Here is a 5630-nt window from a genome sequence, read left to right as displayed (position 1 = left end):
GGGGGGAGGGGGGGGGAGGAGTGAAAGGGAAATAGAGAAGGAGGTGCTCATTTGTTTTCCCTGGTATCTAGTGACAAGACACATGGGAAAGACCAAAGCTGTGCCAGAGAAGGTTGAGACAGGACATTAGGAAAACTTTACTGAGAGGGTAGCTAGACAATGGAACAGGCTCCCCAGTGAGGTGGTTGATGCCCTGTGCCTATGTTTAACAGGCATTTGGCTAATGATCTTAATGACATGTTTTAACTTTGGGTCAGCCCTGAAGTAGTCAGACAGTTTTACTCAAACTTTGTAGGTTGCTTCCAACTGAAACTATTCTATCTAAACCTTTAGACAGATATTAAAGTATCTGATTGCACCTCCTCTACCTTTTTGAGCCCATTGGGTATTCTTAAAAGCCGTCTCTTAACACAGGGCACACCCATAAGGGTGAACAAGCAAAGTACATACATTACAAATATGGCATAGAGAATTAAGACCTTCCACAAAATGAATATATATATATATATATATTTAAATCTCATTTATGGTGCATGAAAGGTAGAATGAAAAGGAGAATACAATTAATTTGTTTTGTTAGGGAAAGAATATTCTCATGATTTGTACTATTTACAGAGTTAATATATTCCTAAGATAGAGCCCTCTAATTGTTTTTCCACTGCATAGTGAGAACTGGCCAAAGACACCACACTGAACACTCAGAGGGATGGAGTTTTGTTTCAGAGACGCATACGCATACACAATACAACACAGTTATGACCTACATAAGACAGTGCAAGATTCCCAGATGCTTACTCCCAAAGACCTCTAACTCAGCCTTGAAGGTGCAAGAAAATGGGCTTAGATTTCCTTCGTTAATGCTGCAATGGCACTGTTAAGAGAGGTGAAAGATGTATTCCATTTATACTGCCAGAGCCATGTAGAAGGAATCTTTATGCTTTCCTGACAGTTTACACCAGATCTGTATTTCTAGTCTCTCAGTAGTATAAATTTGAAATGAATCAAGCCAGGAATACAGTGATGTTTCTGCTGAATTAACCAGGGCATGTGACAGTTTGTCAGACTTATGTCAGCTCTAAGAAGACAAACAATGATCAGTCTACTCTGGCCCAACATGAAACCTACTGTTAAAAAGTTAACATACCATTGTTTATTTACGTAACAGTGGGAACAGGAGTAGGGCCAGTAAATACTAAAGCTTTAGCAAGACAAGTTCCACATTGCTCAAAAGATTAAAATCAAGATAATTTCTTCTGTTCAGACAAGATAGTCAGGATTTCCTCAGTTATCCAGGTGCATATGATCTGTGTTTAAGAACACCATACCTCAATTTCTATTACTTTCTTATTTTAGAGGCTTCATTCTATGGCAGTTTGAGAGGATATGGAACTTAGGAACATCCCAGGCAAAAATATTATCTGGATTAGCACACATCAGTCCTAGCAGGGGGCCCAAGAGGGAGATTAAATGTGTCTGTTGTAGTTCATCTCCTTCCTTTCTGGGGACATTTGAAGAGGTGCTACACTCTTCATCTTGTAGTAATGAATTGACTGTCCATATATTTCAAGCCCAAGAATTACTCTGAATCAGAGCTCGCAAAGAAAGGAAGTTTGTGTCTAAAATGCTGGAATCATGTATTTTTCTTTTAGAAGCTGGAGCAAGGTATGTGTAAAGCAGCTGAACTGCCTTTCTGAACACTTCATATGTTGTAGTCAAAAACTGCATTGGAAGAGTATGTTCCAGAATAACAGTGTTCATATAATGACTGATGCTTGCTGTCTGGTGGACAGTGTCCCTACTGTGTCCCTTACTAATGAGCTGCGTAGCCTAGAAACACAAATCTATCAGGCATATGCTGTACCAAATCACAGGAATGTCCTTCTCGAACACTAACAGGATTCTGAGCAAAGAAGGGCAATACTCTAAAGACAGAGTTCTGTTCTTGGTCACCAGAAAAAAAAAGGGAAGCTGCCCAGGCAATTTATATCATGCTAGTTGCTCCCTACCTGACTATAATTTTAAAGAAGCTTTATGAGATTTCAGTGTTAGATTTTCCAATTGAAATTATTGTTAGTAGACCTTCAAAGCAAGTAAATTCCCCTAATGAGGGTCCACTACACGGTAACCAAAGGACTGGGACAGTTAACTTGAGTTTATTCTTCTTAACACGGCAATTAATAGCTTTTATATAAAATGTAGAAACCTGTTTACACTTGAGTATTTTTGTCAGTATGCTGTGAAATAGCAGAGGTGAAGAGAGTTTAATGGAAAACACAAGCTAGCTTGGCATCATGAAGATATGTTAATATAAAATAACTGTATGTATTAGCAGAGAATGACTTGGAGATCTGTTTTTAAGGCTTGAGTTAGTAAGAATGTCGTCATGTGAATGATCTGGCAAAAGGGATGCCTGGAAGAAAAATGTTAAACTTGACAAATGGTCTTCTACTTACCTCACTTGTATAAGCTGAATTCATTTAAAATAGAAAGATGAGAGGCAGAATCTGTAACATAGAATGGAAAAAATTAAAAGCAATTCCTGTATGTTCTGGAGATATTTTAGCTGCCTAATGTGACAAAGCTTTCAGGACCTGACTAAGCTTTCAGTTTTCCTAGTTTTCCTTAACATAATTCCATGGAGAATTAATTTTATCATCGTTTCTTAAGACAACTACAGCTGTCTCTTCTTTTGTCTGATTAACTTACCTCCACCCCTTCATGTCTTTGCCCTTTCTTTTCCACTCACTTTGGGAACCAGGGATTCTCAGTGCCTCCCAGAACTTCAGCTGAAAGTATTGCAGTGAAAAAGATTTGTCAGAAGTTTGAGGCTATTAAAACCTAAAAATACCTAAATTCTATTTCCAAGCAGAATACAATGCTAAACACAATCTTCAAAAAGATGGGCTCTAAGTCTTGAATTGGCCTTACATTTTTTTTTTTTTTCTGGGTAGATACCACTTTTAGCTAAACCACCTGGATAAAATGTTTACTTGTCTCATTAGGAATTGATGTAGAGCACGTGAAATATTTTCTTTTATGTATTTCTCTATGTATTTCTTGTCAACCTGCTCTGCATCTTTTTCAGTTTATCCCCCTCCTAATCCTGTTCACCGATCTCCTTTGGGTATTGTCCATTGCCTGTGTTGCTGCATCTATTAGAGCATTCTTTAGTTTTTTTATGGAACAAAACACTTAAGAGTATATGCAAGGTGCAAGTCTTGCTTTTTACAATTCTAAATTATTGTATATCAGAGCATGGGTTAGAGCTCTGGAGATTTGCTGTGAACTATTCTCTGCTATTAAATGTCACCTGATGGAATATGATAATCTCCAGCACAAGTGGATGGTATAGGCTGGAAGACTTGTAGTTAGGCTGGTCTTGCTAGATTTGTTCTCCAGAATTCCTCTTCTAGCAGTATGTAGTGAATGTGTACATGTGCTGCAGCAATGGGCTGGTAGGCACAGACTCTGGGCTGGGCTGACAAGACATAGCAGCTCCACTTCATAAAAAAAAAAAAAAAAAAAAAAAAAAAAGGTTCTTATTGAAGCATCAGGTATATTTATTTGAGTCCTTATCTTAAAGCTGTTTCTTCAAATAGTTTTTACTCCAGTTCTGTATTAAGCATTGCAGGTGTATTTTTGTGGTTGCTGAGAAGCTTCTTTGGTCTGTTGCATGGCTAAGTTTCATTTTCTTTCATTCATACATGTTTGGCATTAAAACACATACTACTACTCAAGTTTCTTTCCAGTCTCTGCTGGAAAGGAATCTAAATAGAGAAACACTAATAAGAAGGCAAAGTAGGGCATGACAACAGCATAAAGGATATTGTATAATGTATTATGGGATATTGTATAATGACTCAAAATAAGTGAAAATCTCTCCTGAATATTGATTCTTGCCTATATGCCACACTTAGACTTATACTGAGCAGAATAAGACCTGATGTTACGTAAAGAAATTAAAAACTTATCCAACTTAATTGTCAGTGCTGATAAATAGCTTTGGTTAATGCAAATGGCTACTCTTTGATTATTTTTTTTCTGCCGTTATGTCAGGGCTTGCATTCCCTCTACCAAAGCTATAGGATATCCTGCAACCACCTCAGAAATCTATCTGTATTTGGGGTATGTGTTCAGGCAGTCTGTAATAGACTTACCACCTGTCAGACTACTGACAGGCAACTTGACATGGGCTTCATGGGCACTAACTATGACAAAATGGAGAAATCTTAGTTATCAACTCTACTAGTACAGCTACTGTGGAACAGAGTATCTTGCTCTAAGACACTGACAATTTGAATTAGTTTAATCAAAATTACATTGAAAGAATATGAATAGACCTATTTTATTTTTTTTTCCCTTTTCTTTTTTCTGAGCTTGCCAAAGGAGGAATACCTATATACCAAACCTACATTTACTTTTAATATTATGACCTGTGGTTGAAGCTATCTAGGTTTGATTCATTAAGAAAACATATACATATCTGTCTATTTCCAATAACAAAAGCTTTGATATAGAAACATCGGAGATAACAGTCTGAATGACTGCTTTCAATGTACAGCTTGCTTGTGTGAAATGGGTAAGTGAATCATGCAAACCTTGGACCTGAGTTACACAACCGTGGAAAAGTCCTGTTTTCATGGCTTGCAAAGCTAGATATTTCTCAAAACCGGGAAAGAACAAGGTTGATATTTTGAGATGGGTGATTTATTTTCAGGACACTGTTCAGCCTCTAATTGAAAGTTGCAAATTAGAATCATCTTCATAATCTTAGCCTGCATGCTTTTTTACTTTCTTTGTTTATGTAAATAACATTAGTTTTCAATTTCAACAGAATCATGAGGAGTGCTGAGAGGTACAAGCTATGCTGATGTTAGCCTACTCATTCTGGATATGATCTTGTGTGGAAACATTTTTCTGTTCTAGACAAGAAATTCTCAAAATGGGACATTATTTCAGTGGCAGGACCTCACTGATGTGATTGACACTCCTGCTACCAAACAATTCTGTTCTAAGCTTTGGTTCTCTTCAAGTCTTGACTTCTGTAACAGCAAAAATCCAAAGGAGTTTTACTTGAGGAAAATCTGCTAGCCTGGTTTTCCTGTGTTATTAAAATAATCTTTTTGTTCTTCTCTTTACCCAGTGCTGCCAAGTCTCCATAGAGTATTTTTTGTCATCAAACCTGCTCCCATGGAAACACATTTATAGGGAAAATGCTCCAAAATTACATTTCTGTACCAATAGCTATTTTACTGCAGGGCATGCTTTTCAATGGACTGCAGTTGAAACACATAAGAGAAATAGTGGCTGAATAACTAAAGAAGGGACTCCTGGACATCAAAGAACAGTCTGGGTGGTGCTTGTATAGGAAAATTAAGATTTCTTACTAGGTATAGGTTACAAAAAGGAGTTGAGATTATGTGTGACTGAGTTTGTGACTTTCAGAAAAATTAAAATTCAGAACTTTTAATCCTTGGCACATGTTCACTCCAGATGTCCAGTTTCAGCAGTGAAAAGATACAAAGACAATTTCAGTGCTTGCCTTCAACATCCAATAGAGCTGGCAACAAAAACACAAACCTCTCAAAGAAAGGCAAAAAAGAAATGGACTACACTAAGAACCTGAATAG

Source organism: Oxyura jamaicensis, chromosome 22 (genome assembly GCF_011077185.1).
Source record: "Oxyura jamaicensis isolate SHBP4307 breed ruddy duck chromosome 22, BPBGC_Ojam_1.0, whole genome shotgun sequence".
Lineage (NCBI taxonomy): Eukaryota > Metazoa > Chordata > Aves > Anseriformes > Anatidae > Oxyura > Oxyura jamaicensis.
The sequence above is the reverse complement of the archived record's forward strand: the minus strand, read 5'-3'. Positions refer to the sequence as shown.